Raw genomic sequence first — 15,404 nt, 5'->3', positions numbered from 1 at the left:
CCTCAGTGCCATGGGCAGCAGTGCTAACCACTGTGCTGCCCTACTGAAAGCACTTCTGGCAGTGGTTTTTTACACGGAGGGTAGTGGGTGCCTGGAACATGCTACCGGAGGAGGTGGTGGAAGCAGGGACGATAATGACATTTAAGGGGCATCTTGACAAATACATGAATAGGATGGGAATAGAGCGATATGGACCCAGGAAGAGTAGAAGACTGTAGTTTAGTCGGGCAGCATGGTCGGCACGGGCTTGGAGGGCCGAAGGGCCTGTTCCTGTGCTGTACATTTCTTTGTTCTTTGTTCTTTGGTGGGATTCGAACCCACGTCCCTTGTCTCTTGTATTTATTCAAAACTAGTGCCTTAACTCGGGGTCGTGTGTTTTTTTTTGGTCTGACCAGGAGCAGGAAAACTTTCTTTGTGAATGCAAATTCTACAAAAGGAGCCAAAGTGCATAAATCAGTGCTAAATATAGAATGCTTGAGTGGCTTCATTAGCTTTTGCGCGTGGAAGGGACAATTTTAATCTGTCAGCGTAGTCCAAATTGGGATCTGGGCGGCTGTCAAAAGCCATTGGTAGCTATCTATGCTTACAGACGTATCAGCTGTGGGTCAGTGCATAGAACCCTTCTGAGTCAGCACCAAGACCCGAAGCACAGGTGTGTGGTACTGAGGGGATGCTGCACAGTCGGAGACGCTGTTTTTTTTGGATCAAGATGTTAACAGAGCCTTGCTTAAGAGATTGCGGAAAATCCCACACAACTATTCAAGCAGTAGTGGAGTTCTTCCCAGAGGCCAATATTTATCTCTAAACAAACGTCACTAAAACAGGTTATATGATCATTGCCGCATTGCTATTGCGGGACATTCATGCACAGATAAGCCATGTTTCTTACACGATAACAATGAATGCACTTCAAAGGTACCTAACTGGTTGTAAAGTGCTTTGGGATATACTGAGGTCATAAAAGATGCTCTAAAAACTCAGATCTTTCTTTTTCCCTTAATCATTAATTTACATTTATGCAAATAGTTTTTGTCCCAAATGCCATATTAAGAAAAAGACACAAGAACAAGAAGCAGTAGTAGGCCATTTAGCCCCTCAAGCCTGCTTCAGCATTTGATAAGACCATGGCCTCAACTCCGCTTTCCCGCCTGCCTCCCCTAGCCCTCGACTCTCTAGTTGATCAAAACTCCATCTGTATCAGCCTTGAATATATTCAATGATCCAGCTCACTGCTCCCTGAGAAACAGAATTCCAGAGACTAACAACCCTATGAGAGTGAACAATTCTACCCATCTCAGTCTTGAACCGGAGATCCCGCATTTCTAAACAGAGCCTCCTAGTTCTAGACTCCCCAAAAAGGGAAGCATCCTCGCAACATCCGCCATATCAAGGCCTCTCAGGATCTTATGCATTTTAATAAGATAAGCGCTCATTCTTCTAAACGCTAATGGATACAGGCCCAACCTACCCTACCTTTCCTCATAAGATGCCTGCTTCATCCCAGCCTTCTCTAAACTGCTTCTAATGTAATTATATCCTTTCTTAATGGCATTTCAGCTTTCAACATTCCTGCAATACTCGCCAACAATAATAATTCTTAATGATTCATTGGAAAAGGACTCGTCAGCCTACAATTTAGGCTACAGTGCAGTTGATGAAACCACCTTGTATTCAAACAATGAGTTAGCATTTTATTTTTATAAATTCCAAGTGTCCAATTCTGCTTTTTTTTTCCAATTAAGGGGCAATTTAGCCTGGCCAATCCACCCACCCTGCACATCTTTGGGTTTTGGAAGTGAGACCCACGCAGACACGGGGAGAATGTGCAAACTCCACACAGACAGTGACCCAGAGCCGGGATTGAACCTGGGACCTTGGCGCCGTGAGGCAGCAGTGCTAACCATTGCGCCACTGCGCGGCCCCAAAATAGCATCTGCTACAGGAAAGATATGGCCAGAATTCTCCGGCCATTCACACCGATGGGATTTTCCGGTCCCGCCGATGCCGCATCCCCGCCGCGGGTTTCCTGGTGGGAATTCCATTGACAGCGGCGGGAGCAGAAGATCCCACCACCAGCGAATGGCATGCCGCCTTCCGCTGCCAACAGGAAAGTCCGTCGGGAGACCAGAGAATCCAGCCCACAGACACTGGTACATTTTGAAGTCCATTGCCATTATTTTAACCAGTAACGACCAGCGACCTGTAGGGAACAGTAATCACAACAACACTCAACTCTGCCATGGCAACCTCTGCAAGACGTGCCAGATCATCGTCAGTGGGTACCACCATTACACGTGAGAACACCACCCACCAGGTACGTGGTACATACTCCTGCGACTCGGCCAACTTTGTCTACCTCATACGCTGCAGGAAAGGATGTCCCGAGGCGTAGTACATTGGCGAGACCATGCAGACGCTGCGACAACGGATGAACGGATATCACGCGACAATCACCAGGCAGGAATGTTCCCTTCCAGTCGGGGAACACTTCAGCAGTCAAAGGCATTCAACCTCTGATCTTCGGGTAAGCGTTCTCCAAGGCGGTCTTCAGTACGCGCCTGAACACAGAGTCGCCGAGCAGAAACTGATAGCTAAATTACGCACGCATGCGTACGGCCCAACCGGGACCTTGGATTCATAGCTTATTACATTCACCCCCCACCATCTGGCCTGGGCTTGCAAAATCCTATCAACTGTCCTGGCTTGAGACAATTCACACCGCTTTAACCTGTGATTATCCCACTCTCCAGTTGCTCCATCTGGACCTGTAAAGATTTAATTACCTGCAAACACTCGCATTCAAAGTATCATCTTGCATCATTAACTTTGTCATATATGTGATTGTGGAACCCACCTCTTCACTCACCTGATAAAGGAGCTACGCTCCGAAAGCTAGTGATTCGAAACAAACCTGCTGAACTTTAACCTGGTGTTGTAAGACTTCTTATTTAGCCAGTATAGGGAGAGGATACTGGAGTTTGTTTTTAAAGTAATTTAGAACACTCTACCAAGATCGAAAAACAATAACTGAATCAAGCATGGTTTCATTTAGACTCAGTAAAGAAAGTTATGTCTATTGGCACTCTATTGGGAATAAATAGGGTGAACAGTTGGAGGCTTTATCCCAGGGCGCAAATGACAATTACAAGGGGGCACAAGTTCAAGGTGAGGGGGGATAGGTTCAGTGGAGATGTGCGGGGCAAGTTTTTTTACACAGAGGGTGACAGTGGCCTGGAATGCACTACCAAGTGAGGCGGTTGAGGCAGATATGTTAGCGACCGTTAAGACTTATCTGGATAAGCACATGCACAGAAGGGGTATAGAAGGATACAGGCGGTTAGTCTAGATAGGACACGTGATCGGTGCAGGCTTGGAGGGCCGAAGGGCCTGTTCCTGTGCTGTATTGTTCTTTGTTTTTTGTTCTTAATTGAGCAACTAGTGAGCAGATGAAAAAGACAAACTGTGCTGTACATCGTGATTTTCAGAAAGTATTAGAGTAGATTGTGTACAAGTTCATGGAATGATTGAGGAAGAGGTCAATTGGATAGAAAATTGGCTTGAAAATAAAGAGTAGAGGTGAACAGCAATACTTCAAGTCAAGTGGCGATGACGAGTGTAGTCCCACAGGATCAGTCCTACGAGTTCTGCCTCTCACTAATCTTTTGTTTTTAAACTTAGAGTATCCAATAAAATTTTTTCCAACTAAGGGGCAATTTAGCCCCACAATCTTTGGGTTGTGGGGGCGAAACCCACGCAAACACGGGGAGGATGTGCAAACTCCACACGGACAGTGACCCAGGGCCAGGATCAAACTTTGGACCTCGCCGCCGTGAGACTGCAGTGTCATAGAGTCATAGAATTTACAGTGCAGAAGGAGGCCATTCGGCCCATCGAGTCTGCACCGGCTCTTGGAAAGAGCACCCTACCCAAGGTCCACACCTCCACCCTATCCCCATAACCCAGTAACCCCACCCAACACTAAGGGCAATTTTGGACCTATGGGCAATTTAGCATGGCCAATCCACCTAACCTGCACATCTTTGGACTGTGGGAGGAAACCGGAGCACCTGGAGGAAACCCATGCACACACGGGGAGGATGTGCAGACTCCGCACAGACAGTGACCCAAGCCGGGAATTGAACCTGGGACCCTGGAGCTGTGAAGCAATTGTGCTATCCACAATGCTACCGTGCTACAGTGCTACAGCCTCTCACTAATCTTCACTGAGCATCTTAAAAATACTGTAAGCTACTTGCCTGGATTTGCTAATTGTCCTCAATTATGTGGGAAAAGCAGATAAGTAGAAAAGCCTGTTGATAATTAAAAAAAAAAAAATTTAGAGTATCCAATTTTTTTTTTCCAATGAAGGGGCAATTTAGCGTGGCCAATCCACCTACCCTGCACAGCTTTGGGTTCTGGGGGTGAGACCAACGCAAACACAGGGAGAATGTGCAAACTCCACACGGACAGTGACCCAGGGATGGGATTGAATCCAGATCCTCAGCGCCGTGAGGCAGCAGTGCTAACCAGTGTGCCACCGTGCCGCGCTACCTGTTAATAAATATAAGATATTCAGTAAATTAACTGTTTATTGAAGGGTGTACCATATAGTTTATGAGGAAGGAAAATTGAAGGAGATAATAATTTGGTTTTCATCAGGACCGTTCACAACTGCCCTTGCCTGGTTACATTTTTATCTATCCATTCTTAGCCACAGAATCACCTGCAATGACTTTCCTTCTTACTCCTGTAGTTACCTCTGGAGTCCCCCAAGAATCCATCCCTGGCCACCCTCTAATTCTCATCTACCCGCTGCCCAGTATCTGAAAACACAACTTGAGCCCTGGTGACGCCCAAGTCTATCTCAACGCCACCTCTCCCGACTCCACCATTTCAAATTGCCTGACTGCTTGTCCAAAATGCAGTACTGGGTGAGGAGAACCTTTCTCCAACTAAATAGCGGGAAAATCAAAGCCAATAGCGTCTGTCCCTGTGACAAGCTCCATTCCATGGCCACTGACTCTATCCCTCTTCCTGGCAGCTGACTGGGGCTGAAGCAGAGCATTCACAACCTTGACACTGAGATGAACTTCTGGTTCGACTCCATCGCCAAGACCACCTAACTCCATAAGGCCAGCCAACTCTGCTCCTGCTTAAGCTCATCTGCGACTGAAGCCATCTGTAAGGGTCCTTCCTGTTTATTCCCTTATCTCCCCTTTCTTTTATTTTGCCGTTCTTATTTTTGCACCAGGGATGTGTCTTTAAGTCAAGCAGCAGAAAGAATGAGGAATTTTGAAGTTGCAGGAGAGAACACTCTGCTAGTCTCTGCAGGTTTAAACAGGAGCTTCAACATTGTTGGCACCAGAGAGAGAGATGGGGGGGGACTCGGTTTGATTGATTGGCTGGTGGCTAATGAATTGGTCCAAAAGGCCATGCACTGCCCGGTAACAAGTGATGATTGAACCCTATCCTCGTGGAATGATTTTCAGAGTCGCAAGGTGTTTCGGTCTACCACTGCCGGCCGACCTTCACTTTGTGTGAGTGCAAGCGGATGTGAGTGCTAACCCACTGCTGCCCACGATAGTTTTTAGCAACTAACTTTGTCTATCCTGTAAAGGCTACTGTTCCCTGTCGTCTAAACCAGGTAATTGACCTCAGCAGTTTATAAGTAGATACAATCAGAGGGTGATGGTAACTGCTTGGGAATTCCAGACTGCAATTCAATGCCTGAAATTGGGCCCTCTCTTTAACAATATTGTATTTTATTTTCATATTCAAAAATATATTTGTTATTTCATTTGATTTTTAAAATCATTCAATCACAGGATGTGGGAGTTGCTGGCTAGGCCAGCATTTGTTACCCATCTGCAATCGCTTTTGTTACGATCCCAGACGGGAAGACCTCCAGTGACTAGGATGTGCTAAGCGGACGCACAAGAGGTGGCTTTCCTCTTCGGAATTAGTCAAAAATAGTCCGTCAGAACCGGGAAATCCCCTCACCCTCTCCAATCGAAATACAAAGAGCGATGCCGAACAACAGCAGCTCCAAAGGCCGAAACAAGGCAAAAAACAACAGAAGGCAGGAGAAGCGAGCAAATGGGACGGTGGACCCACGAGGCAAAGAAACTTGTTAAGGGTAGGCAGCTAACATCGAATATCAGGCACTTGCTGAATGTGATACTGACCCCATGCGGGGAGAGAATACCAGAAGTGATCATCTCCCTGGACGCCAAAAAAGCCTTTGACAGAGTCAAGTGGAAGCAACTCATTGAGGTACTGGAACGGTTCACCACATGGGTGGAATTTCTGTACAGCGCTCCCATGGCGAGTGTGTGGAGTAACGCCACCAGCTCTAAATACTTTCAGCTACACTGCCCCTGTTTCTCTTCACCCTGCCCATCTTTGGGTTGTGGGGGTCTACGTCTCAGACCCCCAAAGCAGCGTGGAGGGGACCGGGAGGCTCCTGAAAGAGTTTCGCGCCTTCTCGGGCTACAGACCCAACCTGAGCAAAAGTGAAATCTTCCCGGTGAACCCGCAAGGGGGAGAGGCTGAGCTGGAGGGACTGCCGTTTAAACAGGCCCAAAACCAATTCCACTGCCTGAGGATCTAAATTGCCCACGACAGAACACGGCTCCACAAGTGGAACTTGACCAGCCTGATGGAGGAAGTTAAAAGGGACCTGCAAAGGTGGGCCACACTCTCACTCTCCATAGGGGGGAGGCTCCAGACTAGGTCATGAACGTGCTGGCCAGTTTCCTCTTCCTGTTCAGGTCCACACCGATCTACGTCCCCAAGGTCTTTTTTAACACAGTTGACAAAATGATCATCCAAGGATTCCCAAAAACACCCTGCAAAGAAAAAGAGCAATCATAGAATTTACAGTGCAGAAGGAGACCATTCGGCCCTTCGAGTCTGCACCGGCTCTTGGAAAGAGCACCCTACCCAAAGTCAACACCCCATAACCCAGCAACCCCACCCAACACGAAGGGCAATTTTGGACACTAAGGGCAATTTATCATGGCCAATCCATCTATCCTGCACATCTTTGGACTGTGGGAGGAAACCGGAGCACCCGGAGGAAACCCATGCACACACGGGGAGGATGTGCAGAGTCCGCACAGACAGTGACCCAAGCCGGAATCGAACCTGGGACCCTGGAGCTGTGAAGCAATTGTGCTATCCACAATGCTACCGTGCTGCCTGGGATGCCTGGCCCTCCCAAATCCATAATAATAATAATCTGTATTGTCACAAGTAGGCTTACATGAACACTACAAATTAAGTTACTGTGGAAAGCCCCGAGTCGCCACACTCCGGCGCCTGTTCGGGTACACAGAGGGAGAATTCAGAATGTCCAATTCACCTAACGAGCACGTCTTTCGGGACTTGTGGGAGGAAACCGGAGCACCCGGAGGAAACCCACGCAGACACGGGGGGAACGTGCAGACTCCGCACGGACAGTGACCCAAGCCAGGAGTCGAACCTGGGACCCTGCCGCTCTGAAGCAACAGTGCTAACCACTGTGCTACCATGCCGCCCAAAGATCAGAAGCAGGGGCAGCACGGTGGCACAGTGGTTAGCACTACTGCCTCACGGCGCCGAGGTCCCAGGTTCGATCCCGGCTCTGGGTCACTGTCCGTGTGAAGTTTGCACATTCTCCCTGTGTTTGCGTGGGTTTCAGTCCTACAACCCAAAAGATGTGCAGGGTAGGTGGATTGGCCACGCTGAATTGCCCCTTAATTGGAAAAAATGAATTGGGTACTCTAAATTTAAAAAGAAAAAAAAAGATCAGGAGCAGAATATTCTGCTGTGAATGACTCACCCACTGATCCCCAAAAGCTTTTTCCATTATCTAAGAGGCACAGGGTGTGAAGGAATACTCTCCACTTGCAGTGATGAGTGCAGCTCCCACGCAAACACGGGGAGAATGTGCAAACTCCACACGGACAGTGACCCAGAGCCGGGATCGAACCTGGGTCCTCGGCGCTGTGAGGCAGCAGTGCTAACCACTGTGCCACCGTGCTGCCGCAAACAGCTCATTTGATTGGCACCTTAAACATTCACTCCCTCTACCACCAGCACACCATGACTGCAGTGTGTACCACCCACACGACGCACTGTAATGGGTTGCCAAGCCTCCTTCAACAGAATTTCCCTTTTTTCTTTGTTTACAAATTCAGAGTACCCAAATATTTTTTTCCAATTAAGGGACAATTTAGCGCGGCCAATCCACCTACCCTGCACATCTTTGGGTTGTGGAGATGAGACCCACGCAGACACGGGGAGAATGTGCAAACTCCACACGAACAGTGATCCGGGGCCGGAATCGTACCCGGGTCCTCGGTGCCGTGAGGCAGCAGTGCTAACCACTGCGCCACCGTGCCACCTTCAACCGAATTTCGCAAACCCACACCTCTGCCATACAAATTGTCATCCACTCACTATCACTGGGTCAAAATTCCCGAACACCTTCCCGAACAAGGGGGCATCTTCACCACATGGACTGCAGAGGTTCAAGAAGGCGGATCACCTCTACTTTCTCCAGGGTAATTAGGGACAGGTAATGAATGCAGCCTTGCCAGAGATGCCCATATCCGATGAATTAATTTAATAAAAAGAACAAGCAATAAAGTAAATGTAGTTGTCGAGCCGAGGTGTCGGACAATCTTTTACACGACCCTCTTTGTGCAGCATTTTAGAAAGAAAGAATCTGAAGGATTGGTCGATTACAACAATGAAAACAAAGGAAAGAATTTATCCTGTATATGATGTCAAAATATTCTTATCTCATATTACAGTCTCTTATTTCAGTTCTGTACTTGATCATTTATACCATGTTAAGAAATCAGCCTGCGTTTTTGCAAATCTCACTTCTGACCTATTGCCTTAAACAATGTTCCATTGTTCTGTTGAACAAACAATGAAAAATAGTGGGTTACACCATGCATTTGTTTTATGATTCAGGTGATGATTATGAACCACTTGTGTTTTATGTCAGTGTTTTTCAAGCTTTTTTTCCGGGGACCCAACCCGGCCAACCTTCGGGACCCAACCCGGCCGACCCTTGCGACCCACGCTGACCGACCTTTACGACCCACGGCGGCCGACCTTTGCGACCCACGCCGGCCGACCTTCGTGACCCACGCTGACCGACCTTTACGACCCACGGCGGCCGACCTTTGCGACCCACGCCGGCCGACCTTCGTGACCCACGCTTGCCAACCTTTGCGACCCACACTGACCGACCTTTGCGACCCACGCCGGACACCCTTCGCGACCTAACCCGGCTGACCCTTGCGACCCACGCTGAGTGATCTTTGCGACCCACGCCTGCCAACCTTCGGGACCCACGCTGACCGACCTTTGCGACCCCACCGGCCGACCTGCTCGACCCGCCATTTTTTTAATCATAGAATTTACAGTGCAGAAGGAGGCCATTCGGCCCATCGAGTCTGCACCGGCTCTTGGAAAGAGCACCCTACCCAAGGTCCACACCTCCACCCTATCCCCATAATCCAGTAACCCCACCCAACACTAAGGGCAATTTTGGACACTAAGGGCAATTTAGCATGGCCAATCCACCTAACCTGCACATCTTTGGACTGTGGGAGGAAACCGGAGCACCCGGAGGAAACCCACGCATACATGGGGAGAATGTGCAGACTCCGCACAGACAGTGACCCAAGCCGGAATCGAACCTGGGACCCTGGAGCTGTGTTGAAATTGTGCTATCCACAATGCTACCGTGCTGCCCTTTCTCTTACCTTGTTTGTTGCTGACAAAAATGGAGGAAATGGCTTTGGGTCCTTTGGCCCCAATGGTCCCTTCGGCCCCCGAACTTGAAAAAAAAGTGCCAGCATTTATTACCCATCCCTAATTGTCCTCAAGACAGTGGTGTTAAGCTGCCTGCTTGAGCAGCTGCAGTCCATGTGGTGTAGGTACATTGTGCTGTTAGGGAGGGAGTTCCAGGGGCAGCACGGTGGCACAGTGGTTAGCATTGCTGCCTATGGCACTGAGGACCCGGGTTCGAATCCCGGCCCTGGGTTGCTAGCCATGTGGAGTTTGCACATTCTCCCCGTGTCTGCGTGGGGTTCACCCCCACCACCCAAAGGTGTGCAGGATAGGTGGATTGGCCACGCTAAATTGCCCCTTAATTGGAAAAAATAATTGGGTAGGGAGGGAGTTCCAAGATTATTGACCCAGTGACAGTGAAGGAACGGCGACATATTTCCAAGTCAGGCTGGTGACTGACTTGGTAGGAGACTTCCAGGTGTTGGTGTTCCCATGTGAAATGAAATGAAAATTGCTTATTGTCACAAGGAGGCTTCAATTAAGTTACTGTGAAAAGCTCCTAGTCACCACATTCCGGCGCCTGTTCAGGGAGGCTGGTATGGGAATTGAACCGTGCTGCTGGGCTGCCTTGGTCTGCTTTAAAAGCCAGCGATTTAGCCCTGTGTGCTAAACCAGCCCCATGTATCTGCTGGAGAAGGTGGTGGAAGCATATTTAATAATCATTTTCCAAAGAGAATTGAGTAAGTGCTTGGCGGGGGGGGGAGGGGGGGTAATTGTTTGCATGGGTTTGGGAGCAGAATTAATGGGATAGCTCTTTCCAACAGTTGAGAGAGAGGTGCAATGATTTTGATTTGATTTATTATTGTCACATGTAGTCGTATACAGTGAAAAGTATTGATTCTTGCATGCTATACAGACAACACATATCGTACACAGGAAAGGAAGGAGAGACTACAGAATGTATTGTTACAGTCACAACAATGATGCAGAAGATAGATCAACTTAATACGAGGTAGGTCCATTCAAAAGTCTGATGGCAGTAGGGAAGAAGCTGTTCTTGAGTCGGTTGGTATGTGACCTCAAACTTTGGTATCTTTTTCCTGACGGAAGAAGGTGGAAGAGAGTATGCCCGGGGTGAGTGGGGTCCTTAATTATGCTGGCTGCCTTTCCGAGGCAGTGGGAATTGTAGACAGAGTCAATGGATGGGAGGCTGGTTTGCGTAATGGACTGGGCTACATTCATGACCTTTTGTAGTTTCCTGCGGTCTTGGGCAGAGCAGGAACCATAGCAATTGGCCAAATGGCCTCGTTCTGTCCAATTCTATGACTCCAGAATTGGCTTTCAGCATTAAGACTTGCCACCATTTTAATCACAACTTCCTGATTTCATTTCTCCTCCACTCTTTTTCACCCTTGATGGTGTGTAGCACTTGGCTTTTCTTGGCTTGGGGGAATTCAACATCAGCATTCTGGCAAAAGGCAGGGAATGCACCAATTGACCTGTCCCCTCTGGCCCCAAACACAATGCCAATGAGTAGATCTTCGTAGCATTGGCAACGTTATGCACTGGATGACAAGGTAAGAGGGCAGGAGATTTAGCTGGGATTGGAGGAAAATCCTTTTCACCCAGAGGGAGTTGGGAATCTGGAACTCGCTGCCTGACAGGGCGGTAGACGCAGGAACTGTCACAACATTTGAGAAGCAAATATTTCTGATTCTAAAAACAGGTTAACGGGAAATGGGGAACAGGTAGAGAGGTGGATTTGAGACCAGGAAGAGATCAGCCATGATATGATTGAATGGCGGAGCAGGCGCGGAAGGCTGAATTGCCGACTTCACATCCTAATTCCTATATCCTTTGTTTTTTTCATAAATTTAGAGTATCCAATTAATTTTTTCCAATTAATGGGCAATTTAGCGTGGCCAATCCATCTAACAAGCACATCTTTGGGTTGTGGGGCGAAACCCACGCAAACACAGGGAGAATGTGCAAACTCCACACAGACAGTGACCCAGAGCCGGGATCGAACCTGGGACTTAAGCTCCGTGAGGCAGCAGTGCCAACCACTGCTCCACCGTGCTGCCTGCTGCCTGTATCTTTTTAAAAATAAATTTAGAGTACCCAATTCATTTTTTCCAATTAAGGGGCAATTTAGCATGGCCAATCCACCTACCCTGCACATTTTTGGGTTGTGGAGGTGAAACCCACGCAAACACAGGGAGAATGGGCAAACTCCACACGGACTGTGACCCAGAGCCGGGATTGAACCTGGGACCTCGGCGCCTTGCGGCTGCAGTGGTAACCCGCTGCTCCACCGTGCTGCCCTGGTAGGCTTACATTAACACTGCAATGAAGTTACTGTGAAAATCCCCTAGTCGCCACATTCCGGTGCCTGTTCAGGTACATTGAGGGAGAATTCAGAAAGTCCAATTCACCGAACAGCACGTCTTACGGGACTTGTGGGAGGAAACCGGAGCACCAGGAGGAAACCTACGCAGACACGGGGAGAACTTGCAAACTCCACACAGACAGTGAGCCAAGCCGGGAATCGAACCTGGGACACTGGACCTGTGAAGCAACAGTGCTACCCATTGATAGATAGGAGATTCTGTGGGAACGAGAGAGACTCGCGGTTGGTGTGTTGCCCCCCAGGTGCCAGTGTGCGTGATGTCTCGGATCATGTTTTCGGGATCCTTAAGGGGGAGGGGGAGCAGACCCAAGTCGTGGTCCACATAGGTACCAATGACATAGGTAGGAAAAGGGATAGGGATGTAAGGCAGGAATTCAGGGAGCTAGGGTGGAAACTGAGATCTAGGACAAATAGAGTTATTATCTCTGGGTTGTTACCCGTGCCACGTGATAGCGAGACGAGGAATAGGGAGAGAGAGGAGTTGAACACGTGGCTATAGGGATGGTGCAGGAGGGAGGGTTTCAGATTTCTGGATAATTGGGGCTCATTCTGGGGTCGGTGGGACCTCTACAAACGGGATAGTCTACACCTGGACCAGAGGAGTACCAATATCCTGGGGGGGAAATTTGCTAATGCTCTTCGGGAGGGTTTAAACTAGTTTAGCAGTGACTTGGGAACCTGAATTGTAGCTCCAGTATACAGGAGGTTGAGAGGAATGAAGTCATGAGTAAGGTTTCAAAGTTGCAGGAGTGTACCGGCAGGCAGGAAGGTGGTTTAAAGTGTGTCTTCAATGCCAGGAGCATCCGGAATAAGGTGAGTGAACTTGCGGCATGGGTTGGTACCTGGGACTTCGATGTTGTGGCCATTTCGGAGACATGGATAGAGCAAGCACAGGAATGGTAATGCAGATGCCGGGGTTTAGATATTTCAGTAAGCTCAGGGAAGGTGGTAAAAGAGGGAGAGGGGTGGCATTGTTAGTTAAGGACAGTATTACGGTGGCAGAAAGGACGTTTGATGAGGACTCGTCTACAGAGGTAGTATGGGCTGAGGTTAGAAACAGGAAAGGAGAGGTCACCCTGTTAGGGGTTTTCTATAGGCTTCCGAAAAGTTCCAGAGATGTAGAGGAAAGGATTGCAAAGATGATTCTGGATAGGAGCGAAAGCAACAGGGTAGTTGTTATGGGGGACTTTAACTTTCCAAATATTGACTGGAAACACTATAGTTCGAGTACTTTAGATGGGTCCGTTTTTGTCCAATGTGTGCAGGAGGGTTTCCTGACACAGTATGTAGATAGGCCAACGAGAGGCGAGGCCATATTGGATTTGGTACTGGGTAATGAACCTGGACAGGTGTTAGATTTGGAGGTAGGTGAGCACTTTGGTGATAGTGACCACAATTCGATTACGTTTACTTTAGTGATGGAAAGGGACAGGTATATACTGCAGGGCAAGAGTTATATCTGGGGGAAAGGCAATTATGGTGCGATGAGGCAAGACTTAGGATGCATCGGATGGTGAGGAAAACTGCAGGGGATGGGCACAATGGAAATGTGGAACTTGTTCAAGGAACAGCTACTGCATGTCCTTGATAAGTATGTACCTGTCAGGCAGGGAGGAAGTGGTCGAGCAAGGGAACCGTGGTTTTCTAAAGCAGTCAAAACACTTGTCAAGAGGAAGAAGGAGGCTTATGTAAAGATGAGACATGAAGGTTCAGTTAGGGCGCTCAAGAGTTATAAGTTAGCTAGGAAGGACCTAAAGAGAGAGCTAAGAAGAGCCAGGAGGGGACATGAGAAGTCTTTGGAAGGTAGGATCAAGGATAACCCTAAAGCTTTCTATAGATATGTCAGGAATAAACAAATGACTAGGGTAAGAGTAGGGCCAGTCAAGGACAGTAGTGGGAAGTTGTGCTTGGAGTCCGATGAGATAGGAGAGGTGCTAAATGAATATTTTTCGTTAGTATTCACACAGGAAAAAGACAATGTTGTCGAGGAGAATACTGAGATTCAGGCTCCTAGATAGAAGGACTTGAGGTTCATAAGGAGGAGGTGTTAGCAATTCTGGAAAGTGTGAAAATAGATAGGTCCCCTGGGCCGGATGGGATTTATCCTAGGATTCTCTGGGAAGCTAGAGAGGAGATTGCTGAGCCTTTGGCTTTGATATTTAAGTCATCTTTGTCTACAGGAATAGTGCCAGAAGACTGGAGGATAGCAAATGTTGTCCCCTTGTTCAGGAAGGGGAGTAGAGACAACCCAGGTAACTATAGACCAGTGAGCCTTACTTCTGTTGTGGGCAAAATCTTGGAAAGGTTTATAAGAGATAGGATGTATAATCATCTGGAAAGGAATAATTTGATTAGAGATAGTCAACACAGTTTTGTGAAGGGTAGGTCGTGCCTCACAAACCTTATTGAGTTCTTTGAGAAGGTGACCAAACAGGTGGATGAGGGTAAAGCAGTTGATGTGGTGCATATGAATTTCAGTAAAGCGTTTGATAAGGTTCCCCACAGAAAATATGGAGGCATGGGATTCAGGGTGATTTAGCAGTTTGGATCAGAAATTGGCTAGCTGGAAGAAGATAAAGGGTGGTGATTGATGGGAAATGTTCAGACTGGAGTCCAGTTACTAGTGGTGTACCACAAGAATCTGTTTTGGGGCCATTGCTGTTTGTCATTTTTATAAATGACCTGGAGGAGGGCGTAGAAGGATGGGTGAGTAAATTTGCAGATGACACTAAAGTCGGTGGAGTTGTGGACAGTGCGGAAGGATGTTACAATTTACAGAGGGACATAGATAAACTGCAGCGCTGGGCTGAGAGGTGGAAAATGGAGTTTAATGCAGAAAAGTGTGAGGTGATTCATTTTGGAAGGAATAACAGGAAGACAGAGTACTGGGCTAATGGTAAGATTCTTGGCAGTGTGGATAAGCAGAGAGATCTCGGTGTTCATGTACATAGATCCCTGAAAGTTGCCACCCAGGTTGAGAGGGTTGTTAAGAAGGCGTACGGTGTGTTAGCTTTTATTGGTAGAGGGATTTAATTTCGGAGCCATGAGGTCATGTTGCAGCTGTACAAAACTCTGGTGCGGCCGCATTTGGAGTATTGCGTGCAATTCTGGTCGCCGCATTATAGGAAGGATGTGGAAACATTGGAAAGGGTGCAGAGGAGATTTACCAGAATGTTGCCTGGTATGGAGGGAAGATCTTCTG

At 48.0% G+C, this 15,404-nt stretch overlaps 1 long non-coding RNA gene across 1 annotated transcript in view; it reads left to right on the top strand.

Moving 5' to 3' along the window:
* LOC140404277 (uncharacterized) overlaps positions 1-2,925 on the top strand; it is a 73,994-nt gene extending 71,069 nt beyond the window's left edge. Inside the window, exon 4 of the long non-coding RNA XR_011938480.1 lies at positions 1,743-2,925. This is a non-coding gene — a long non-coding RNA (uncharacterized lncRNA). The remainder of the gene's footprint in view (positions 1-1,742) is intronic.
* The last annotated feature ends 12,479 nt before the right edge of the window (positions 2,926-15,404 follow it).

Source organism: Scyliorhinus torazame, chromosome 30 (assembly GCF_047496885.1).
Source record: "Scyliorhinus torazame isolate Kashiwa2021f chromosome 30, sScyTor2.1, whole genome shotgun sequence".
NCBI lineage: Eukaryota > Metazoa > Chordata > Chondrichthyes > Carcharhiniformes > Scyliorhinidae > Scyliorhinus > Scyliorhinus torazame.
Note: the sequence above shows the minus strand (reverse complement) of the source record. Positions and strands in the feature narration are given on the sequence as shown.